General features: G+C 40.6%; 1 protein-coding gene across 1 annotated transcript in view; it reads left to right on the forward strand.

The window, feature by feature from the left end:
- Nucleotides 1-26,372, forward strand: part of TGFB2 (transforming growth factor beta 2) — a 61,354-nt gene that overhangs the window by 11,848 nt on the left and 23,134 nt on the right. The window lies entirely within an intron of this gene.

The raw sequence follows: 26,372 nt of genomic DNA on the forward strand, positions 1-26,372 counted from the left end.
GCTTTGATTGAGCACAAATGTTGCCTTACAACTGAACGCAGTGCTCATCTCTGCAAGGATGAGATGTTCTTCTCAGGGTATAACATTCCAGGTCTGTTCACATTCATAGCTAATGAATAGTTGATATCATACTGTACTTTAGAAAGGATGAGACAGACATTGCTCTTTGCAGCTTTGAATTATGGTAGATTGGAGAGGTTAAAAAGGCTGGAAGGCCTTACTATGGTCTTCTGGTCTCCCTACCTGCATATTCAAGGCCATCAAGTTTTGCAGAATTAATTCCTTTTTGAAGAAGAGCTCACAGCACACTTGGTAAATTATTCCATTGATTAATTACACACACTAGAAATGAGTATCTTTGTGGTTTAAGTTGTTTAGCTTCAAATCCTAGCATTTGAATCTGGTTTAGACTAAACTTCACATGCTATTTTGAAGGGCCATTGTCAAATCTGTGGGCATGTGTAGGCACCCACAGGAAATGGAGTTTTGCAGAGGGGAACTGATCTAGCTGAGAGTAAGCTGGCATGGCTGCTAGGAGACCCTGCAGTTATCAGCCAGGAGCTCAGCATGGGCCGCTCTATCTGGCTTCCAGTGTTTTTCAGGTCTGTAGGGCTGTGATTGAGCCGTAGCTCTTTTAAGTTTAGTATACTGTGCTCCTTGAGATACTTCCTAGCCTTTTCAGTTATTCTCATGGTTTTCCTCTGAAACTCCTCTCCTTTATTCATATTCTGCTAAGATTGTGGACAACAGTATTGGACATTTTTTCAAGAGTGGCTGTGCCATTATCAAAATACATGCATGTTGCCGACTGTTCTAATTCAGTATTACACAGTCTGTGTATCTAAATTTGTCAGTAATTTTGTCAGAAGCTCTGCAAGGAGTAGTTAAAATTCATGCTTGGGTAGTTGTCCACCAGGGTCTCTCCCTGCTCTACCCCAGGTTCTTTTCAGGGTGCTGACTCTCACGATGGAGTCTCCACTTTGCAAATGTGGTCCAGTTCCTCTGTCCTAGAGTTGTATTTTCATACTGATTTTATTGACATTTACATCTCGATAATTCAAAATTCAAGTCACTGTATTTGTGATGCATCTTCTTCATTATCTGACACATCCATGTCATTATTTTATCTGCAGTTAGCAATGGCTTAGTTTCCTTCCAGATGATGGATAAAAATATTAAGTAGTACAGTCAAATGATCCTTACGGGACCTTGGTAGAAGTTTACCTCTCAATAATGGTTTGCTGTCTGCCATTGTATTTTGAGTTTCATAAAAACAAAAGGTTTTTATTCATTTACTGCCTGGTCACGTTGCTGTCCTGTTGTTCCTGTTTCCAAAGGAAATCATTATGCAGCTTACATGTCTTGCAGCTGCTACCCAAGTACATTATATTAAAACAGTTGTCTTACCAACAGGTCTACACATGCTGCTCACTAAGGTACTGGACTAGTGTTTTCCTTGAGCGGGTGTGGATTATACTCCCCTAGGTCCTCTGAGCTGATTCTCATTCCCGTGCTTTACCTATTTTTCCTGGGTCAGTATAAGGCTGATGGTATATGTGTGTTATCACAGGTTGCCTGTTTAGGGTTATATATCAGCAATTATGTTCTACCATAAATCGTTAAAATATTTTTCAGTTTTTAGGATTTATTGAAAGCTAGTTTTAATAATTTAGATAGTTTTTTGGACAGCTCATTAAAAGTCTTTATGCAAGTTATCTGGTCTTGCTTGTTTTACAGTGTTGTTTTAAGACCTTGTGAGTTGCTTCTGGAATAAAAAATATTTTCATTTTGTGCTTGCCTGGTTTTCTATCTATAGAAGTATATTTCATATTTCTGTATTACTATTTCAACAGTTTTTATCTTGTAATGGATGAACATCACTGTTAAGCGTCCTTAGTACTTAAGTAAATCTCATCTTTAAGTCTCTTGGCCATGAAGCTTGTGTGCATGTTTGTTTTTCCTCTTGTTATCTGCAGTTCTTATTTTCTGATGTTATAGTAGTTCTCAGCCGCTATTAGTTTCAGTTTTACTTTTTGTTGGTGATAGATAGTTGCATTTTTAAATTTTATCTTCTTACGGTTGCGTTCTTATGGTTTCATTGTTCAGTTTTCTAACCTGAGTGGTCTTATTTGTTGATGGAGAACTGTGTCATTTCTATTTGTTTAGCAAATTAAGTGTTCATTCATTATGCTTTTGAGTTTTCTCTGTAAACACTTTTGTCCTCTTGAGTCCGCTTATGGTTGTATTATCTGTGTAAGGCTGTTTCCTTCGGAATACTAAAGTCATATGCATTCAGTTCTTTGAGACTTCTTGATTTACTGCAGAACATGAGGGAATCACTTCTGCCTAAGCTATGAATCTTGCCTGTCAAGCACCTCACTTTCATGTTCAAAATAAAACAGTACCTCCATCTGGCTCTCTGTTTAAATGCCAGGGACCTAAAATAAGGGTTCTGTAGAAACCAGCTCATCAGAGAGTGTCTATATCTCAGCAGGAACCAGATGTAAAGATACGGCCTGGCTGAGTTTGGTGGCCCTTGTGATGGTGAAAGTGGTGCCACCCACAGCTCCAAACTACAGAGTAGGTGGTGATGGGTTATCTAGGGCTCGCACTGTTGGCAGCTCTTCCCTCAGAGAAGCAAAGGGCCAGACACTCCAGCTGTGAGGTTAATTCTTTTGCCAGAAACCGTAATTTTGGAAGGCAAATAATATTTTTGGGTTTCTTTTCCATGTTCAATAGCACAAGACATGGGAGACCTCCAAGTGACTGACTCAGTTGGTGACTCCATGTGCAAAGTAGTTAGTGGATATGTTCTTCCTACCCCACCCAGAGGTCTGAACACTCAACCTATAAAGAAATTAATTTGTGTTAAAAATCGTGTAGAGGGCACGATGGGTCATAAATCATCCTCATAATTGCGATGTAGTCTAAGGACCTTGATATTAGGATTATCTGTACTTAATAAGAGTTGATACTGTCATTGAGTCCATCCTCTCAACACTAAATTGGAGCTAACTCTAGCAAGTATCTTCAGGGAGCAATCTGTTTTTTACAAGTTCCTATATGAAGAGAATGACCGGATACCCTACGTCAGTCTCTGTGATAGCCATGATTCCATGATAGCATGATTTGTGGCTAGCTGCAGGTGAGGCTCTGCAGATGAGCTTCTGCAAGCTTTGTTGTACTGTACAGTCTGCTCTGCAGCTCCTAATTCTTCCATATCCATCTCTGTAGTAGTTTCTGGGCTAGTGAGCAGACACATTTTCCATGCAGTACATGAAGCATTTTAGGGATCTTCAGGAGTGGTCTGGGAGCTTCCTAGGCCAGCTGTGGTTAAAAATAGAGGAAGAAGTTGAAAGCTGAGCACGTTGTACGGGCAGGCAGGTGTGTGTTTCCTGCATGCAGGCAGCTAGTGTCACTAACTCCTGCCTGCAGTTTGTCCTAAGAGAGGTTTAAAATCACAGTGCTTTTCTGTTCCTGATTTACACTGCACCAGAGTGTAAATAATTTTAATTGTAATTACTGTTACAGAGCAGGAAAGATTGCGTGATTCTATTGTGGTTTAAAACTTTCACTTCACTCTGTCTCTAGCATTCATCTGTTGTCTGCAGTCTTTATCTTAATGTGTTGCCTATGCTTTGAGTCTGTGAATCTTGACTTCTCTGCAATGCAAAAAAATTGTAGTTTTCTTTTGCTTTTCCTTTTCCATTACACTTCTACTTCTTGTATAATTCTTTTTTCTTCTTTTTTCCTCCCCAGAGTGAAAGGGTTGGACAATCCAATCTGCTTTTCTTGAAAATAACTTGCTTTCATTTCCTCCTCCAGCCAGGGAATAGTTTGGAAAGGCTGTTCTCTGGACCCTTGGCTGAGCAGGAGAAGGCAGCCAGCTGTGCTGCTTGCTGGGGGAACAGGAGCGCTTCCTGGCAGAGGTGGGGCGAGAGGAACAGAGGCTGTGCCGTGGGACTCGCTTTCATCTCCTCCACTCCCTGCAAGGCAGTCCTAAAATTTCCTGAACACTATTAGATATTCCAGTTAGAGTATCTGAGTAGTGAGGTCCCCTCGTTTATAAAAAAATATGTATATATAAAGGAGGAGAGTCCAGCTTTCTCTTCTAAACAGCAATAGATTAACAATGCTAATTTGTGCTGGGCAGTCCAACCCATGTGATTTTGAATACTCAGTAAGAGAAGATGAGTGCTTTCAGGTGCCTGGCCACCCTCACTATCACTTGGGATGAGTCCTAGTTTTGTATAATCATCCACATATGTTTCTTCTATTAAGAATAGGATGTAAGTCTATGGTTTATCCTATTCCATTATATTTAGCATATTTAGGGATGGATGTGCTGTAATGTTCTAATTCCTGGGGGTTTTTTCTTTTTTTTTTCCAAATTTCTGGATGTTTGAATTTGTGGGTTTGGTTTGGAGCCCTGGGTGTTGCAGAGTACCTCAGCCCCGTTGCAGAGGTGAGGTGTTGGGTAAGAGAAGTGCTTCAGCACTGCATTCTGGCCTTAGACACCTGCAGACAAGTTGCTGTTGACAACACTGCAAATGCTTTACTTCCTGGACTGTTCCTTGAAATACACTTTTGCAGGTTTCCTGGTAAAACCTAATTAAACTTAATTCCTTGGTCTCCATTGCTGGGGCCTTTGTCAGAAATACACAAGTGCAGAAGGCTTCTTTTATAAGCCTCCGGGAAAAAGTTTGGAAGTCTCTATCCCCTTTCTTGTTTCATCAGAGATCTGTTTCAGAAGAAGTCCCAGTGTGAAATGGACTCCCATGGAGAAGGCTTTCTTTTATTTGCATCCAAGTCTGACATGCCGAAATCTGTAACTGTTTGCTTGCCGTCTTCCTATGGCACTTCACCAATACGTGGAGGTGCCATGGATTCTCATGCCACCTGTTTAGGTGATACATTCCTCTGCATCTGTACTAGTTCAGCCTGTACTACGAACTTAAAGTGAAGTCAGTGTATTGTGCGGGATTCCTGGCTTGACCTAAGGTCACAACTGACCTAACCATTGGTGACAAAAGGTAACTCACCTGAGGAGCGGATTGCTGCACTTGCATCAGTAGTGATGGGAAATCTCAAAGCAGTATGAAGCCTTGGTGTCATGAGGAAACTTCTCATCTTCCCACGTGGTTTTCTAAGGTGGAAGAAAAAATTTTCTTCATTTTATCTACTTTTGTGAAAATCTGGGTATGGCGAGGTGAGCTTTACAAACTTCTAGTTTGGATTGTTGCAATCATGATCCTCTGGTTGGACGCAAAAATTGCCGGTGGCTGACTTGGCTAAATATGGCCAATAGCATCATGAGCAAATATATCATGTGTGCAGTGCAAACGGCATTTGCTCCGCCAGAATCTCTCTGGTAAGAATTCATGTCTCTGACCAGAATTTGGAAAGCATGTGAGTGCCTGGGATCCTTCTGCCTTAGAGACTTTGTTAACATCAAGTAAATACCAAAACGCCCATCTTACTTTCAGCGTTGTGAAGCAGCGGCACTGATAGGCATGAGTGTCCTTAGTTCAAGGGCATTGGCAGCTATTCTATGTTGTTTATATTTTTTCATCACTTTTGACAAGGAACTTTAACTTTTTTTGCTGTCACCAAAGTTAAAAATCTACGTGAAAGCAGTCTTGTTCTTCTATGCCAGAAAAATTGAAAAATAGAGAAAGAAGGTCACTATGGATATTCCTTTTTTTTTTCCATTTCATGTTTTTGAAAGGTGCTAAGTAAAACATCTATGGGTAGGAACAGTTCAGCTGGGGAGGCTGTAACTGCTCATGTTTAGTGAGTCAGGGCTCTCCACAGCTCCTGTAACAGAGATCCTTTTCTTTGCTTCCATTCTGGTCCTTCTAGTGCATCAGCCAACTTTCACCCTGTATTGCAGCTGCTGACAGAGAGGTTTTCTGATGTGTGGAGCCAAGGGCCAACCACAATTTGTCCATGTATTTACAGGGATCATTTCACTCTACTAGAAGCGCAGCCAAATATTTCTTGATAGAAACATGCAGCATCCATCTAACAACACTATCCAATTGAGGCAAAGTGAAGAATGCTGCAATACTTGTATTACAGTAGTTGCTGAAGTCCCAGTGAGAGATCAGGACCCTGTTGCGTGAGGCAGTGTTGATCTCACAGTACTTTGTCAGCCCTACAAACCTTCATATATAAACTGAAAAGTCAGGTGGTGTCATCAGTTACACTACTAAAGGCATGTGTGCTCGAAACCAGAGACTTCCATGTGATCATAAATATTTGTTTGTATGATAGTGTCATCATCTCATCCAGCATGCTTATCTATGAAGTGATCATACATGAGAAATGGAGAAACTTCATGTGTTCATTCAGTGCTACTGGTGGTTTTTTTGTTTTGGTTTGGAGTTGTATTTTTTTCCAGGGCCAGACATTAATCTTGGCCTTACAGCCCCAATAACTATTATTTCTCATCAGCAGCATGGTGAGTCTGAAATGAGAAATTAGAGTCAAGAGGATATTTTCCCAGAAGATTACAACAGTTATAATGAAGGTCAAACTTTTGGCTTCAGCTATTGGACTGTTTCGCTTTAAACTTGAAATGCACATCAATGAAAGCAGCAAGTTCGAAGTTTACCATGAAATAATGCCAAACTAAGGGAGAAAAAGACACATCATAGTAATTTTACTAAAATTTCGCCATCACTCTTCACACTGAATATAACTTCTCAAGCAATATAAGAAGCAATCCCAAGATAATGAATCACCAGTGGAGGAAAATTTCATACAACATAGCATCCTACTTCGGGGAATTCAAGACGAGGGAATGGAGTCTCAGTTATAATTACTTACTGTGTTGTTTTAAGCATGAACTTGGTTTTAATAGCACAGAGAATTTAGTAATTATACTGGCATTATTATACATTTCAAGTATTCTGGTATGAATTCCTTTAAAACAAAGCTTATCTCTTTGATTTAAGAAACTGTTGATATTTATTAATTAGTTTCAGGATAGCTGCTTGCAGCAGGCTTCCAAGTCCATTACCAAGGAAATGGAATGCTTCAAAGAAACATTCTTAAATTTTTAAGTTAACTTTCTGAATGTCTGTAATTAGTGTGTGAAAATCATTCCCACAGGAAGGGTTTTTGAAGCCTGCCACTCACTCTGGCTGCAGTGGGAGTTTTCTGTGCAGCTTCAGCTCTGTGCTCCCAGCTGTTCTTACCTTGCAGCATCCCAGGCATGGCTCTGGCTGGCTGGAGGGCAGGTCTGTTGATGTTGATACGGTTCATGTATTGATCTGCACCCTCTGGGGCCTGACCTAATGACATACATTCTGGAATTACTTTGTATAAATATTTTCTGACACATATAGATGCTAGTCGATGTGTTCATAAAGCTTGTTCAAGAATGTGAGCTGCTTGCCAACAGTTAATGCAGCCAACAGTTATCAGAGAAGAAACAGAGCTGGAGGGACTTGGAAGAGGCTGCGCAATTGGGCCTGCTTTAGAAAAGGGTGTGGACTGTAGTAGCCATGATAGTCCAGATAGATGTTTGTGTAACCTTCTCGTAAAGGCTTCCTGTCGCCACCACAGCCTCCCTGAGCAATCTCATGCGTCATTGTTACTCTTGTTGTCCAAAGGTTTTCATGATATCTAGCACAAACTTTCGTTACTGGAGCTCAGAACTACTTGTAATTTATCCATCATGGACATGGAAAATGGATCATTCTGCTCCTTTTTGTGGCAGCTGTTTACGTACCTGAAGACTGGTTTTATGTAACATATCCAATAGTCTCTTTTGGCTGAGCAACCCAACTCATTAGTCCGTGTTTGATAGCTCTGTAGTAACCTCATTCCTCTGCAGCACCTGGTTGGGTAGATGCTAATGTTTTAACTCGGAACCACTGATAACTGCTTGCTTGGGGCAGTTTTCCAGTCTTGCAGCCTACTTAGTGTGTATCTTTGTCTAGACTCTATCTCCCTCATTTGCTAACAGGCTTGTCAGTGTCTAAACGTACTGAAGTCAGGATCAATGTCATCTGTGGTTTCTCCTGTATTGGTAAAGTTTGTTATACAGTCCTGAAGGCACTTCAGGTGGTTTGGACACTAATTGCTTCTGGCAAGGCCATGTGAGGAGTTACTCAACTCCTTGTTTTCTTCCAGGTGCTAACAAATTGTTTGTTTGAATATTTTTCCACTCTCGTTCTGTCTTTAATTCCTCACAACTTCTTACTCCGCTCATGTCCCTTTTTATTTTATTTTTAATAGGTAGCATAGGTTGCTCTATTCCAATCTTCTGATACTTGACAGTTTACTTAAAATTGTCTTTTCTTATATGTAAATGTAATTGCTACTAGAAGCAATAAGGAACAGCAAAGTAGATAAGGAGTAATGTATTAATATGTGGCAGATATTTTCAAAAATTTAGGTAAGTGTAGAATAATGTGCAGGTGTCCACACTCTTTTGCACGCAAGGCTGTGCACTAAAGCTGCATTGCTTGTATAAGAAAGGTAGAAGAATAGAGAGAGAGGGATTGAATGTCTCTATCAGAGAGACTGTGCCTGGGTGTCTGCCTCGACTCATGGTCTGTTTCTGGGGATTTTTGCATAGTGCTGTGGCCCCTGCTCACCAACTGGTCTTTTAATTGGTTCGTAGCTTACTACATACTTAGCAGCAAGACAAGAGTTTGAGAATTCTATTGAAGTGTATTGCAAACAGCCAACTGAGTTACTGGCTGTGTGTTAAAGTCACTTGTCAAATTTGAGGAGGGTCATGATCATAACTTTTTTTTTTCCCAAATCAATCTGAGGAATGATGAGTAGTATCTGGAGCATCTACAGGAGTATTCTGTAGTATTTTTAGTCAAGGGTTTCCACAAGTACTTACAGGAGGCAGTCAACTGGGAGGAATAGAGCTCAGCTGTGATCCCTCCCATGTCACATTAGTATTGTTCATTTTTCCGTGTAGAATTACGATTTGATGCCCTTTCAAAAATGGAAACTATGAAAAGAATGGATTGATAACTTTCTAAGCATTTTCTCTCAGACCTCTCTTGAAATAACTGAATGAATTAAGAAGTAACTTTTTCATACTCTTTTCAAGAAATCAAAATAAAGCTGTATCATCTTTCTGACTGAGTGTACAACATTGGCTAGGTTTGCTATTCCAGAGCATACAGTTGATATTTATGAGAAACATAACATTCTACGTTCTTTGGGCTTTTGTTCTTTGGATAGGGACTACTCAAGTTTCATGCCAGCACAGTACCCTGCCCAGATCTCTATGACGGTGGTACTTGATCTCCTCTGATTAATAAAGGTTTCTGAGTATTATTTTTTCCAGTGGCCTATATTTGATGTCATGGATTATGTTACTTTGCACACAGCTTACCCTTTTTTACATTTCCTCTCTTTGCTTTGAGTCTGAGTGGCTCCCTTGCTGTATCCAGGTGCCCTTCCCTCCACCGTTGGGGTAGCTGGCAAGGAAGAAGGAGGTATTATGTGTTTGCAGTGCTTTGGGCAAGTGGTGCCGTAGATTAACTGGAGATATGGTTTATCATAAGTAGGTGCTGTTCACCTAATTGTTAGATTAGCACTTTTGTAACTTATTTCCAAAATGAGCTATGTGTATTCAGTCTTTGTTTTCTTTACACTGTGGAGCCACTAGATCTCCTTCCTTAACTCTGACTTCTCTCCATTTTGACACAATTCTGTTGGAAAGAGATGTGCAGGACTGAAAGGAAGAATTTTTTGTGCTTGTGATCCTAGTTAATTTCTGTAGTAAAAGACTTCACCTTTCCTTGCAGTCTGAGGAAACATTTTTTTGCTGCAGTGGGGCAGGGAGAACTCATTTATCTGCTGTGGACAATGCACTCCTGTCTTGCCATGTCCTTGCAGTTGAACCATTTTTTACGATTATTTTTCTCAGTCATTGTAATATATATAATTACTTCTTACAATAGTTTGGTTCTTTCTAGTTTCCAGGAGTGCTTTCATGTATGTAAAATAACCTATTCTATACATTTGAAAATGGCAAAAAATTGTTCTTTGTTACTTGATATGACTACAGTGTGGTTAGCTAGTGTCCCATGCTTCTCATATGAATCTCTGATCCTGTAGTGTTAATAGTATCTGTGCATCAAATATACAAAGCCAGGACAAAGATGTCATTCACTACTGATGTAATTCCCGTGTGCATTTTCACAGAATCATAGAGTTTTGAAAACAACTTCCTTCTGAAGTTTCACCTCTGGTATGTGGAGCTTTTCCTTTTGATAGGTCTGCCTTGGGTTGAGAAGAGCTAGAACAGTCCTGAAGCATGCTATGTTTTGTATAAATAGGTATGGTATTTCACTGTCACATGCTTTTTGTATCAGTGTTTAAAAGGACTCTGCCTCCCGGGTATGCAACCAATACTTCAAACAAAACAGCAACTCAACAACAAACTCTTTGGACAGTTCCCTGTTTCACAACCACTTTCTAGTGTGATGTTCCCTCTGGATACGGTCCTGAAACCTAAGTATCCTGTGTAATTGGTATCAGTGTTACATGACTAGAGCAGTAAAGAGTTATTTCTGGAGCCCTGCTTCTGTAGGCACAGCCCAGCTGAATACCTGCAGAGCCCCACCAGTAGGAAGTATGACTAATAATGCATGTAGAGCAGAAAATTCAAAACTTGCTGTGAAGAGCCACCATGGTTTTCATGCTCCTTTGAACTAATGTGTTTTCAAATCATTCTTTAGTGTATTCCAAGAAGCCGCTGATGCATTCCTAGTCTGTTTTGATCTTTAAGAAATGCAGACTTTGACCCTGTAATTGCTATCCATATTGATTATCGCAGTCATGGTGTTGTATGATGCAATTTGTGGAGCTCTTTCACTGAATGTGATCCCTGTCTGGAGTCTGCGTTAGTTTTGGATCCTCCTGAATTATAAATGGTCAGAACATCTTTTTCTAATATTTAGTTGGATGTCATCTTGTTAGTCTGAAACATATTCTTTTATATTTTTCATTTCTTCATGTGCATATATGTATGTCTGTTTGCATGCACACCTCTTGCTCTAGAGAATTTTGTCTCAAACATTTATGTGTTTCCAAAAAAGCAGAAAGTAAGTTGGTTGCAAATATGAAGCCAGTTTTGGGGGGTATTATTGTAAAAAATTAAAACAAAATGAGTGAAACTTCAAGTAGAGGCCAAGGGCCAAAATTAATTGAGCAAGACCTGCCATTAAATAGAAGGCAGTAAGCCATCATTTGCTACGCCTGGGTGTAGTTCCATTGTTGTGGCAATACCGTGGGCCTGCTCGTTTCGCATGCCAATAGCCCTGTCACTTAGATACCTCTGGTGCAGAGCTGTCCTGCACCATGGTTTTGTTACTATGATGTCTCCTTCAGAGTGTGACAGAACTCACCAACAAAAGGTGAATCAGAAACAGTCTTGGTGATGTTTATCTAAAAGCCAGTTCTCTGCAGTTGAGTCTGAACTGGTTGACGGCACTGGAAGTTTATTGATACTTTTATCTCAAGGAAAGATGCTTATTTTGCCCTTTGGAAGCTCCAGCTGGATCCATCTAGCTGTTTTATTTGGACACAGGAAAACTAGCCTTGTAAACCTGAACACTCAGCTATGAATAGCACAGACAAGAACCGAGTGCCTGCTATGATATGAACTTCTGCCATTTCCTTATGTGCTAACGTGTCACAAGGAGGGGCCACACTATAAAATAACAGCTGTGTGTCTGCAATGTCCCATGTTACCCTGTGGAACAAAAAAACAGAGTCTGTACCTGCAGCAGCAATGTAGCTTCCTTGCTTTGTTCTCTTTATTCCCAACTCTCCCAATTCACTTCCATCTCAGATGCAGGAAGCTTAAGATATGAAAAGTGCATATATTGTAACAAAAAACTTAATTCTTTTTCAATCTGTATATGATTTTACTCCAGACAAGGCAACTTTCCAGATGTACATTAACCAACATTTGAAATGGTATGGTTTTAAAACTCAGAAAACTGTCTAGGACATCTTTCTGTGTTAGCTTGAAAAGATTCAGAAAAACAATCTTTTTTGTTTTTTCTTTTTTGCTTCCTTTTTTTTCCCTTCACTTTTTTCCTTAATTTTTCTTATTTTTTCCTTTTTCTTTTTTCCTTCTTTTTTCTTTTGTCTTCTTTTTTCTTCTCTTTTTCCAAGAATATTGGAAATAGCACATTTTTATAATAGCAATAAGAAAAATGGCAAAATACTGTCCTCTGCACTCATGGCAGTCTCTCTTTACCTGCCAGTAGGGTCTTGTTACCTGTGAGCAGGTTGGGTGGCCAACTGTAATCGTAAAAGTGTTCTTCAGCTGGTGGTTTAATGTATGGATATTTTTAGTATTCTCTTCAGCCCTACTGCATCTGTCCTAAGGCATGTCCTTTTGGAAGGGTCCTTACTCCTAGCCTTCAGTAGAGAAATGCATTCCTTACACATGAGGACCAGAGAATTAGGTTAATAAGGCAAAACCTTCTGCCTCAAGATCAAGCCCTATGTAGTCTTTATGTAAATTAGTCAAGTTATATTTGAGGTAAACTTTCCATCCACAAGTAAGATGACTTTCTTTGCTTTTTTCACAGACACTATTAATTCAACAATGTTACAGCTTCACCCAGGTAAACATTTTAGGTGGGCAGTTCACTAATTTGCAATAAGAGGACAGCCGTTTACATTTAGTTGTAGTGCCACTGAGAAAGTTCTGAAACCACCAGCTACTCTGGAAAGAGAAAGATGGCTTTTTTTCCTTACCTGCATTTTGAATTCTGCACTCTGTTATCAATTGTCCCCATCCTGATCTATAAACACTTCATGAACAAGATAGTGCATCCCACATAAAAAGGCTTTACAATGTAGCCAGCTGTTCCATTCAGAGCTCAGTACCTATTGGCATGGTCAGCCATTGCATTTCCATGAGATAGCAGTCTTTAATCTGAGAATGCTATCTCTTTCTAACTTCTTGTGCTGGATGCAAAGCCTCTAATCCATGCAGTTATGTTAGTAGAAGCAAATGTTAAATTCAGAAGAGCTCTTTTCAGCCTTAGAGGGTCTTGCAGTTCGGAACAGAGTGCTTGGAAGTTAGTATTTGTCAAGACTGAGCCTGTATGGACACAGCCCTGGGTTAGAAGAAATGCTTGGAGTTTTTCTTCCCAAACCATGCTGTGTGATGCCAATCAATAATGCTGGATTATAATTTTGTTCAATATCAGAAGTGTCTTTTGCATGTAAGGAAAAGCCAGGTAGATGCATCATCTTCTGCCATTGTAGCTCTGGAAGGCAGCTGTGAGCAGATGCCTTCAGTTTGGCTTCTTTAGTTCATTCAGTGGTAGGGTGAGTTAGTTATAAGCAGGGCAGTGGTCAAACATGTGCCAGAACCCTCTGTCAGTGAAAGGCCTTCAGCTGATTCTCAGTCCTTTCCGTAAACCCAGTTATAAAATGCCAGAGGTTTGCACATGATGGTCCTTGCTGTTGTGCAGATGATTATGTCACAGGGAAGGAGGACAAAGCATGACAAAATAATCATTATCTTCTTTCTTATCTTTAATTTATGAAGGATGATAAAAATGTATATTTCAGATTGAATGGTTTACTTGAGACACTCTGCTTTTCAGAGATTATAAAAAGGCAGGTAGCACTTGTCTCTTCTCTTAGGAAGGCATTTCTCTTAACTATGATTTTGTTTGGTAAAGATCTTTATGCAGTCTTGGGATTCAGTATCTTTATTTGAATTGAATAAAGCCAGTCAAATGTGTTTGGAGCTGAGCAACAGGGTACATACATTGAAATGGCAAGAGCCTCTGTTGAGCTCTACATGTGTCACATTTCAGACTTGTTACCTTGTAAATGTAGTATTTACTGGATTTCATTTCAGCTGGAGATGAAGAGCAGGCATGTGAAAGAGGAGAGAGGTAGGGACGTTTTAAGCTTGAGGAAGAAAGCTTGAATGGTACAGCATGCTAAATTTTTCTTGGGTAATTGATGTACCTGAAGGCATGTAAAGAACAGTCTCTCATGGGCAGTTTGCTCAGGCTAAAATCAACATGCATTGCAGTAAGAGAAAAACAAGAAAAAGGAAGGAGGGAAAAAAAGAAAGCCTTATTCTAGCTGTGGATGAAAATGCCCAAGCATTTATGTTTGCAAACATAAATGCATTCTTACAAGGGCACAAGAGAGGTTACAACACTTTTGGTCATGTTCTTTGGTTCCCAGATGGCTTTATTTACTCAGAGGACTTCTCCTTTAGAGGAGATCATGGTCCATGGTTCAATGGGTCTTGAAATGTTGTTTACAAACAGAGCTGGAAAATGAGCAGAGCTGAAAAACTGGAACTCATAAACATTTTTAATGGGTGCAAATCATAAAATCCAAAGCCTGAGTACAAATGAAGAAGCTTTGCAAAATCACCCCAATATTGCATGTTGCAGTCCCATGTGAGTGCTGCTGAAGAAGGATTTCAGATTCTTGCCTACGAAGCTGAAATATCAGGGAGAAGCTGGATCTTGTTCAGCTGGACTTTATTGGATTATGCTTTCATGCTATTGTATCTGAAAAAAAATGCTATGATTCCAAATACGATGTGTAACAATTGTGCAAATTCCTTAATCCTGTTTTCCATTCATTTATGTAGTAATTAAAACCATGGACCTGGAAACTATTTTCACAGGCAGCTTTCATTTGCAGAGACCTATTTAATTTCCTATAGTTTATGACTGTATATTCAATTTTACTCTCCTTCCCTAAGATGGGGAAACTTCATGGTGTTACCTTCATTATCAGTCTGTGCATTGGCTCAGTTTCTTACAAGCTGTACCTTATTTCACTGTTCAAAACATGACAGTGTAATTGTGGGGGGCAAGAGGTTTATTTAATTTTATTTTCCTTAAAGGGCACCACAAAATGCACTAATGAATGATCACAAGCTTAAAGAGGAAGGAAAGTTTTAAGGGACTAATGAAGAGGGAAAATGCCTGAGTGGTTTAAAGGAATGAAATTGTGGGAGAGCTCCAAGTGAGATGAGGCAGCAAAAGTAAAAGAGCTGCCACCAGCTGTGATGAATGCTAGATGTGCACTTAAAAACTGTGGTCATGGGGCTGCATAAGTACGCAGGCAGAGGGAGGAAAAAGATAATTCTCAGTTTGTTTGGGAGGCAGCAGTTCAAAGGTACATCACCTTATGTGTTGTAACATGCAGCCATAGGTAACAGGCAGGACTTGGTGCTCCAAAGATTTGGCAGTAGGACACTAGCCTTCCTAGGTCCATGTCAATGGGAAAAGCAATTTAGGACAACTTGGTTTGTAGTATACTCTTACTCGGTAGTCATCCATGATGGAGCAAAGACTGCTGCCCTACTGTGTTCTGTGGGATGCGCTGTTTAATTTAATCTCTCTGCAAGGGACCTACACTAACTGTACTGTCTTCCCATATTAAAAAAAAAAAAGTCTGAGGAGACTGGATGGCTCTATCGAGACTGGAATGTCATCCTAGATGGTGGGGCCTGCAGAGTTTTAGTAGCAGGTGGCTGTCCACTGGCCAGCTTGAGATGAATGGGATAAGCAATGTCTGTATGCTTGCAGGTCATTTTCATCTCTCTCACCAGAAGTATCAACTGGAAGGCAGGAAAGCTATCACCCACTATTGCTCCTGGACAGAGGAGCCCTTTTGAAAACACAGGTTGGATACGTTGGGAAAGCAGTAACAAAAATTACACTCCAAGAGTCAGGTAAATGAAAAATTTGGTCCTGTAGGCTCTCCTCAGTCTTAGGAGCTTCATGAGGTCTGGATTCAACCTGTTCTCCCTCACTGCTAGGGCCTCTGAGGTAGGAAATCTTCAAGGACATGGCTCCATAGAAAAGCTCATAGGATGACTTTGACAGGATTGTGTTTAAAGTGAAGCCCATGCCTGTGCTTTTCCTCTGAAGCAGAGTGGCAGGCTTCTTGTGCTGTTATTCTACTAAATATTCAGTCTGGTTTTACCACTTATGTCACATACATTCAATTCCAGCTGAATGAACCACCTTGCAGATGTGTAAGAGGAAAAATAAAACATTGGACTTGAAAACAAGAGAAGTTATATTTGGATTATTCTGTGCTAAGGTAGAGACACACAAAAGCACAACAGTAAGAACAGCTTAAACTGAATTGTGAAATAGCCTGAGAATGTCTTTTCCCTGCCATTTCCTTGATTTCAACACCACTGAGCTTGTCATGTATGACGGCTTTGTGGTTGTTGTGACACTGTTGGAGAAAATTGGATTTGGGGAAAGTTTTCTTAATTCTTCAAATAATCCAAAATGTTTTCCAGTTGTGTTTGTTCTCTTCAGTGCAGTTTTGTTCTGCAGTGGTAGATTTTTGTATATTTTTGTATATTTTGTATATTTTTGTGTAGTTGCATTGCTGTGGCAGTGGATAACCCTTAGGACATATCCAAGAGATTTCCAGCCATCCTGTTGGATTTCATAACAATACTTAGAATTGGAAGCCTTTCTACACAGAAAGTTAAAATGGAGATGCATATTCAGAGGCTTAAAACCCATCTCAAGTCATCCAGCACTAAGGGCACAAGTTGGAGCCTGTGATGAGCGTGTGTTCTGTCAGTGTGCAAGCTGTATCGAACTGACATTTAGTGAATGGCCTGATTGTACTGACATAGACATATGATGGGTAACCACAGCTTACCTTAAAAAAGGCATTTCATCCATCTCCTTGGAGAGGTTAGTCTTATAAACGTCCTAGCCTGATTTCTAGCCTTGAAAGTATATGCCTGTGCTTCTGTCCATCCATCAGGCTTAATTAAGATCCTCCTGGAGCTGCTGCCTCCAGGAATCCAGATCCAGGGGGATCTGACCTGGGCTGACCCTGCAGACCCACTCTCCTGTGGCTCTTGCAAGCAGCCTGACTCTGAGGGCTGTTTGACTTCTCTGCCTTTGGCATTGCTGAAGGAATGCTACTTTCTCCTCCTGACTTGCACAGCACCATGGGTGCAGGGGCATCCTGTCCATGGCTGGCAGGTCCCCTCACGATTGCAGGATGCCTCCATCCCACAAACCACCTTGGCTTCAGTGCTTGTGGAAACCCTGGAGCTGGGAGGAAGGAGCGATTCAGAACGTACAGAGCTGCATGCCAACCTCCTCATGTGGACTGACAGGGAGAATAGATTTATAACAGAAGAGGTAAAATGTTTGCTTAGATAAAAAGTTATTCAAGGTGACTTGAGTTTGAGGGGTGGTTGGAGGTTTCATGACTGCTTAGGGGGTTTTAGGCACTGCAGTCAGCATCCTGATGCCTCTACGTAAAATAGTGTGATAGACAGCAGAGCAGCTGGGCTTCTGATCATGTCTGCCTCTTCAGCCTGCCAAGGGAGAGGTCTCTTGTTACAGGTTGCTTCTGAAAGTATCACTTCAGAAGCATGCAACCACAAGGAGGCTGGGAAAGGAAAGAGAAAAAACATCTTTGTTACGAGGCAAACTGTTGGTCAGTCTTGTGAATGGCAGAAGGTTAGTTGTCTCTGTTTTCAGTCGCTGAGGTCATTGTAGCCAGAAAACCTCAGCCTGAACTGTGCCAACAAGTCAAGTTTAACTTTGCCAGTGAGAAGGTTTTGTGTTCCCTGGTGAGTTTTTTCTTTTTGCCACTCCTTTTTTATTTTATTTTTTCTTTCTTGTTTTTTTTTTTTTTTGAAGATGAGTTAGGCAATTGTACTTGCAATTCTTGCTTATGATTCCTAGTTGAAAGAGGAGCAGCTTTTTATGGAGAGAGATGAAAGACACTAGGAGTATTTTTCTTACATTCCAGTGTAAGTAGAATAGCGAAGTACATACCTGAGAAGTTTCCAAACACAACACACATCTATTTACATATTTGATTTCAGTGGTGATACATGATAACCTGGGATTTCATTCAAAGGATCCTGATGAGGATTTGAAAGGAGTTCTTCTTCCCTGAATGTTCACAAAATAACTGCTGAAAGCTGTAGGATCTTTTGTTGGCACGCTAAATTCACAGAGAACAGGAGGCAGAGAGGCTGGAGACAGTTTTCTTGTGCTGAAAATCTCTGTGCTTGCAAGTGTGGGGGTAAATTCCTGGCTCTTTTGAAAGCAGTGGGAATGTTTGGTCCATGACTTCAATGGGACTAAAACTTAACTCAGGTTTCGGAGGGGCTTTGGTAACTCTATAACTTGTGCTAATGCCTGTTGACAGACACAGCAGCTTTTCTCTTAGCTTGGTCGCACATCTTGCCAGCAGAAAAGGATCACTCAGCTTGTGTTGGGAATGCATGGTCATGGGCTTGCTGTGATGGCATCCAACCCAGGAGCAAGGGACACATCTGAAGATGTGTTTTTCTCTCTCACTGTTAAAATTGCAGTATTGCATAATGAGATTAGAGGGGGGTTGGTGTGAGAGCGAACTGTTGTGCTGTTTCTTTATCCCATATGTTTTAGCCTGCCACAAGATTAAGAGTACTTTGTTGAAAAACAAAGATAGCAGTATGGTTTGTTTTTACATTCCCTCTTTGACTTCTTCCATGTCAGGTGATGTGTAAACAGGACTTTGAGGAGAATTGAGGTCAGACCTTTCAGACTTTCTAAAATGCCTGGAGATTGCTATATGCGGAAAGATGGTCCTGAATGGAAAATTCAGCATTTGGTGCTCCCTAGAGTAATTAAGTTACCCCAATTAAGCACTGTTCAAATGGCTCAAAATTTAGACCTGAAAATAGCTGTCATGTGATGCATCAGTGTTGTTCATATTACCCAACCCCTGCATTTCATCATGAATGAGAGAAAACAAACCAGCAGCATGGAAAGCTTTAAAGGCAAGCAAGAGGAGGAGGGTCTGGTGAATTCACATGAGGGAATTTTTCTTCAGGAAATTCATATTCAAGCACTCATAAAGGCAGGGGCAGAAAGTATGTGCTGAGCAAGCAGCATGCACCTTGGGGGGACTCGTGGGTATTGCCATGTGAGATGCTAGTTTACCCCTAGGCAGATAGCCTTTCATGCTGGAGGAGAAATACCAGGCCTGGGGCAGTACTACCTGTGCTGCTTTGTCCTGAGAGGGACCATTCCCCATGAGAGACTCAATGCTTCTTTCCAAGAAATAGGAGTATTTGGCAGTGGTCACACCAAGTCTGTCTGGGTTGGAATTCTGCTTTTGTGTGCCTGAAAGGGACCAGACTTCCATTTTAGCCAGAGGTTTCAGCAGTCCCAACAGGCTTTTGATCCTCCTCCAGCTTCACAAGTTGGGAGCCAGGGGGTTGATTCAAGGCTCAGTGCTCAGGCAGACTCTTCTGTAAGTTAATGCTCAGAGAGTTTTGTTTTATAACAGAATCAATCTTCTGAACAGTCCTTGCTTTCTTCAAAGTTGCAGAAGAACAGTGTACTTTCTTAGAGGAATTCAGTGTTTTTCAAGAGACTGCTCTCTCAGGACAGGAGGCTTTGTAAAGGACCAGGACTATATCTTGTAGTTGCCTCGGCACTGACCTGTGGTTGTAAAGTAGTTATAACAGAAGTTTTTGCAGTCTGTGCTGATTTGCCTCAGCATACCTCTGAAGATGTAAACTCATGCATGCAGTCTACTGTAGTTTTTACTTGCAGGTATCTTCCTGTATGTTCCACAAGTGTTTCCTTTTTGCTCAAGACATTCTGCACAGGCAACTGGTTTCCTCCAAAACCAATTGTGTAGCTTGTCTTGAAGGACTGTGGATGTTTTTCTCCCATTCCTGAAACATTCAGTTTTTCTAATCTTCTTTGAAAACAAGCAGTGATGAGGGACAGGGGTTTTTATTGTGAGAGTCTACACCCACCCTAGCTCTCCATCCCCTTGCAGCAAGAGTGTGTGAGGCAGCAATGGCACCCTGTCATTTGCAGGAGGATGATGGTGAGAACTTTGTCTGATGCTTCTGGTCATCTCAAATAAAGCAGAATTCTCAGGCAACTTTTCTCTTTGGTATTAAATTTTGACTGCCCTTCACATTTTGAGTATGGAATAGCTGGGAACCTTTCTCAAGAAGGGTTCATTTTGGGCATCAGTTGAAGCACAGACTTCTTTGCTCTTGGTGTTGCGTCTCATAGGAGGTGACCAAATGTGATGTTGGCGTAGTGATTTTGCTTCATATGGTACTCCTAAGAGAGGGAGAAGAGAAGAAGCCATTACTGGTTGTTCAAGGTAGATGTTTTTTCTTACCTTCCTTCTTTCTGGCTGGTGTGAGTAGTACGGATTTTTTTTCATCCTAAATATAATTTCAGACTGCGTAAACAAAGAGTAGTAGCTTCATGAAAATAATTGTGAAAGGGTGGCAGAGATAGAAAGTCCAGTGATAAAAAGGATTTCAGTAAGGGCTTTCTGGCTGATAAGATTCACATAAATCAGATAGTTCAGTGATACAGGAAAATTACGACCCTTCTTAAGATGGTCTCCAAACCAAATTAAGGAACATCCAAAGTCAGTTTCAGCTGCAGCATGTAAATACAGTTGAGCTTCACCTTGGAACATGATTTTGACCCAGCCCAGGGAGAACAAAAGTTTGAAATTAATTGTATTGTTACAGGCTTAAAACAGCAGTGGTAGTCAGGGTTTGATGTCCACTGCGAGACTCATATCTAGCTCCAATCTGCTAGTAGAGGTGAAGTGACAAGAATTAGGGAACATGCAGTAAAAGATGACTGCAGGATGTTTTTCACCATTACAGAAGTGAAGAGTAGAAAAGACAGTTATGTGAGAGTGCCAAAGTCCATTGAACTCCAGAGCAATAGAGTACCTTGAGGGAATGGATTATTTGAGTAACTGTAAACCAGACTACCAGATCACTTTGCTATTGAGGTCATTGCTTTGGCTAGTCATCTTTTGATTCAGGCTTGGTGAAGCAATGAGGATGTAGCAGCAGAACCAGAAGGCTCTTGTCAGATTTTAAGTAAGGAACACATAATTTCATAAACCTATCTTCAGCAATTTCCATCTTTGCCTCATTGTACCTATCTTTCCAATCTGAAATGTCCTGGGGTGTTTTACTTTTCAAGTATTGTCACAGATCTTAGTATGTTTCAAAAGATGAAATAGCAAGTGGATCAACAGTGAAAAATATGTCACAAAATCTGGTAGTTAGGTAATTATTTTCTAAACCCATGCCTACCTAGACCTTCACTGGTGTAGAATTTTTGGACACATGGAGCTTGACAGAGACAGTGTAGGCAGGAAAAAAACAACACGTGCATTTATGCTGTATGAGCTTTGCTGAGTGTCTTTGCTCTGAGAACTCTAGAGTGTGCTCATAATAGCTATTCAGTCTTTGTAGCCAGTTTATGACATAATAGTTACATGTATGGATTCTCTGCTGCATTATCGGAGCTCTGTTTTTCATCATTACAAAGAAAGGAAAAGTTCACTAATGTAAGAAATCACTGAAATAAGAAAACATCATCAGGGCTGGCTTCTGTTACTGTAGCTGGTGAGAGGTGATCATGTTTAAAGAGGTGCATCAGTAACTCCTGTAGGAGTGAGGTTTTGTTTCTTTGGGATTTTTCTCCAAGAGGAATCACCTCACGACTTTAAAATGCACTGTTTAGTGAAGCTGTATTGAGGCTTCCTGATATGACTGCAGGGACAGGTCCAGGGATCAGTATTGGTGGCAAAGGAGGGAAGTCATTTCAGTCTTCAGTTGTTCTGATGATCAAATGGGTCATAGAGCAACTGGATCCACAGCTTGTTCTCTTTCTGTCTGTCTTTCTGATGAAGAAAGCTCTGTCTTCCTTTATGTATGCCTATCTGTTTCTCTTCTTAAGTGTCACTATCTCTGTGTGCAGTAAATACCAACACTGAAGTTACCAGAGAGTGTGGAATTTTGAGCCATCCATACCCCTTTGCCACAAATAAATTATCTATCTGTGGATCATTCAATGAAAGATTCTTACCTGCTGGTTTCTGCCATGGATGCTTCACCAAAAAGAGGTGCAGTGGCAAACGTTGTGCCCTATACTGTGGTGTAGGTGCGCATGTCCCCTGTTCTAAGCTGCTCCACAGCCACTGGGCCTCAGCTGAAAGCCTTACCCACTGTGTTGCCAGCCGTTTTTTTCTGATATTTGGTGCAGTGTCCCTCCTCAGTAGCAAATGGTTGATGGCAGATAAAGATAATAGCTCAGACACAGCTTTGTAGGTAAAAACTGGAATATTGGAGTAAATCTCTTACACTACTTTTGTACCATCTGACTTTGAAGCCTTTCTGCAAGAGCCTGGAAGCAGTGTCAGAGTGGTGTATGGTGCAAGTGTTCTTGTCCATGAAGGCTGATTATCTAATGGATGTGCTCATAATAGTGTTGGAGCAGGGCAGAGTTTCAGAGCTAATGGAAAGCTAATATACAACCGATTTACCTTTGAGGGCCAGTCCCCATTCCTGAATATGACCATTATATGCTTCCATTATATGGTCCTCTTTCATTGCAAAGAGGCAGTTCCCAGCAGGATTTTGCAGTCAGGTCAGGATCAGGAGGAGTGAGCAGAGTAATTATCTGTGAGCTTTGGGAGCCCAGATGCAATAAAACAGGTTTCTGATTTCATGGAGGGACTTTCCCTGGAAAAGAGGAGAGGATTTGTCACCTGAGTGTGCCTGACAGGAGGTTTGGGATCCTGCTGGAAAGATGCGCCATCACAGCATGAAGCTGTTCATCCTTCCAGTAGTCTCACACATGCTGCTTCACCTGCTGCATCTGGATGTCCTTAAAGGCAGCCTGACCCAGCTCATGGCAGGGACCCATATGTTGAGCAGTGAGTCAGATTCACACAGGGGGAGAAATCATGTCATATTATGCTGCTTGTTAAGAAAAAAAATGTAGAATTTGCTATCAGTGAGCTGAAATCTAAACAGCCTAAATGGTCCTAATAGTTAGAGAGGTTAGGGAAGCTTGCCAGAGCATGGAAAGCATAACAACTGCATTTAATAACAATCAAGCTACTCTTATAAATATTTGCATGTGCTGCTTCAAAGCCTACTACATGGTCATTCATGTACTGCAGTTAGAAAGATGAGGAGGGGAAAAAAAAAGAAAGTGAGAAGAAAAGGGCACTCCATGTTTTGTAACTGCCATAATAAAGAATGGGCAAAGCACCAGAAAGAAAAGAAAAAGGAAAAGAAACCCTCCAAAGTTTAATAAACACAAAAGGGAATAAAAATAAATCTTTGGAGCATTTATTACAAGCCCTTGATGGAAGGATTAGATTGAAGCTCTCAGCCTTTCCAGTGTGGGTGTATGTGTGAAGTCGGCCTGTCTGGCCTCTTCCAATGAGAAAAGAAAAGTTGCTTACATTTCCAAACTTGGGCTGTGCATGTAATTGATTTCTTTTTGTTTCAATAGCAAAAATGAAAATTCAGAGGGGGGGAAAAAAGCCTCATTTGGACACAATTGAATTTAGGTCTTTTTCCTTGCCAGAATGAAAGCCCAACTCTCAGAAGAGCTGTGTCAAACAGAGTGTTTTGTTTCTCCTGAAATGTCAGTACATGCAGTACTTGTGCGGAAAACTGTGGAAATGCAGGGCTTAGTTCATCAACCACAACTGTGCAAGGCAGAAGTGTCATCCTTTTATGCAGGGTATTCCTGATTGGGGAATATCTTAAGCATAAAACAAACTTTCTATTCCTGCTTTGAGTTTAAGGGTGCTTGACTACATCTTGCTCTCCTCCCAGGCACTCCTGGTGCTTTGTGTCCTGGTTTGGATGGTCGGTCAGAGAATGTGTTCAGTCTCTCTCCTGTTGACAGTGTTCCAACCTGGAGTGATACTGCAGAATGTTGACTATTTTGGGATAGGTCTCCTGCACTACTCCCCTGGTGCTTTTCTGCTCTGTCAGAGCAAGGCTGCTTTCTGTCCCAGTTGCTGGCACAGAAGCTTAGAAGATGCTGGACATTGAACAAAGTCAGTAAGAAGCACAGAAACCACAGTATCCTTATGCACTAAATCACTCACATACCAGAGTACATTTTAACCTGGCAGTTCGGACTGTCCTGTGTGAAGCAGCTGATGAAGTCGCAGCTTGTTAAAAAGGCTAAACCTGTGATGCTCAGTGTTCAGCAACCTAAAGGGAGGAGGAGGAGGGATGCTTAACTTCACGTTCTCCAACTGTGTTTTATAACTCTTGTCTCAACTGTACTGTGATGATTAAGATTGTTACAGCTGGAAGTCTTCAGGTTTTTTTGAGGGTTGAATTAATGTTTTAAAGATGATAAAAACTGAATCTCCCATTGCATTTACTATTCTTTCTCTCTGAAACAGAAGAAATTTGTGTTTTCCTAGCTGCAGGAAACATACTGATTTCGTTTCTCTCGTTAATGATAATGGTTCAGAGAATACTTAAGGAGTCTAGTCTGCAGCAAGGTAACTGTGTTTGCAAACTTAACTTAGTCAGAGTCATCTTGGCGTCTACTGGAGTTATTGAGCCAAAACCAGAGGGGAGTCCAGAGTATCCAACTGAGTCAGAATTGATACAACTGTCAGGTTAAGGTCGAGTCACAAAGAGAGATAAATTGCGGCATCTGAGATCACTTAAAGGCTAATCTAAAACCTTGTAGACTCCATAGGGTTCTTTCTTTCCATTCCCTTAAAGAAAGTTGCAAGTCTCATTTCTCAGTCCTAATGTAGATTAATTTTTACATAAACCCCAATTCTTCAGTCAGCCCTTCTTTTTCAGATGAAGAGTTCCAGCTATTAAAAACCTTCTTTTTTTAAACTGTCCATAAATTATATCTTTTCTTCTGTTGAATTCCTGTGAATATTGTCATGAATGACAGAATAGCATGGGTTTTTTTATATAAAGATGTAAAACTATTTTATAAGAGAGTTGAAACTTCTCTAAGACAGCAATTCATTCTTACTCATAGAGAGTGTCCCATGCCTGCCTTCCAGTGGACAGTTAATTCTTGTTTGTAGTGCATATAAATGCACATGTGCCAAAAAAAACCCTGGAAGAGTATTTGTTCTCTGTTTTCTTTATATATGAAAGAACAAAAAATGTAAATGCAGGAATGGTTCAGGAAGATCCTTTCAGATACATATTCACAGACTTGTAATACACAGTATGTAAAATATAGAATGCAGGCAGAAAGAAGGACTACAAATATAGCACAAGACAGTTCTAGGAAGAAGAAGCTAAACATAAACCCAATTGACAGTTAAGTAAGACTTGTCAATCTGAAATAAAGTCAAGATGGACAGGGTTTGTCTGTGCCAGGGCAAGTGAATGGCTGCTAGTTTGGCTTGTCCACAGCAAACAAAATGGTAGGTTGATGCCACAAATAAATGACAGGGAAGGACAACTTACAACTCATCCTGGAAGCATCAATCTTATATATACATAATTACTGTGCCAAATTATATTCCCAGTAGGATTAGGTTTGGCTGAAGGATAAGTAGTAGTCTTAGAGTTTCCTATAGCAGGAAAAATAAATTGAAGATATAATGTCTTTCTTAAATAGGATATAATCTCTGAACCAAGTGGCTTTTATAAAAATTCATAAAATATATCAGGATTAAGATCATCATTGCATAAAGTTAAGCTTTTTTCAGATGACCTTTATTTGGTATTTTGAGAGAGACTAACACTGTTGTGTTGCTGATGGGCTAGAGGAGCAGTTTTGGGTATAGGGGTAATTTGCATCCATTTTCCTCTGAGTTCCCACCATAAGAATGTAGCAGTTTTCTGTCAGTAAGCATGGTAGCCAAGAATAGTGATTATGATGCCTTGGGGTTTATTTTTGAGCACTGCAAATGTGAAAATCTGAGAATCATTTTTTTTGTTTCTTTATTAAGTGAAATCACAAGGAAGTCTGAGGCTGTCTGGTTCCTTGCCCCCTCCATTAGACCCTAAAGACTCCTTCCAATCTGGCTTGAACACTCCCAGGGATGGAGCATCCACAACTTCTCTGGGCAACCTATTCTAGTGCTTCACTACCCTCACAGTAGTGAACAGACTCCAGAGAGGTTAAATAGCTGTGCTTGCTCAGCTGAAAATGCTCTCCCCCACCCCCTAAGCCCCCAAATAAAAGTTTCCTTTTTCTTTTTTCTTCCTTTTTTTTTTTCTTTTTCCACTTCAGTCTTCACACTGTAAGAGAAGAGGAAGCACTTCTCTCCATATGAACAGATATTTTTATCAGGCCTTACAGTGATTTCATCTCCTCTCTGAGGAGTTTGTCTCCTTCTCTCCATCCACTCACTTCCACTGGCTCTTCTCTGAGGAGTTTGGGTGTCAGACAGGGGTGTTGAGGGTGAGTTTCTCTTTGCAATTCTAGTCTGGACAGGCTATAAAAGAGCCTCAGATGATGACTGAACTGAACCCTTTAGGGTTACCTGAGTTGTGCAGAGGTGCCTTGCTCCATAGCCTTAGTCAGGAT

This window comes from Pithys albifrons, chromosome 2, assembly GCF_047495875.1.
Source record: "Pithys albifrons albifrons isolate INPA30051 chromosome 2, PitAlb_v1, whole genome shotgun sequence".
Lineage (NCBI taxonomy): Eukaryota > Metazoa > Chordata > Aves > Passeriformes > Thamnophilidae > Pithys > Pithys albifrons.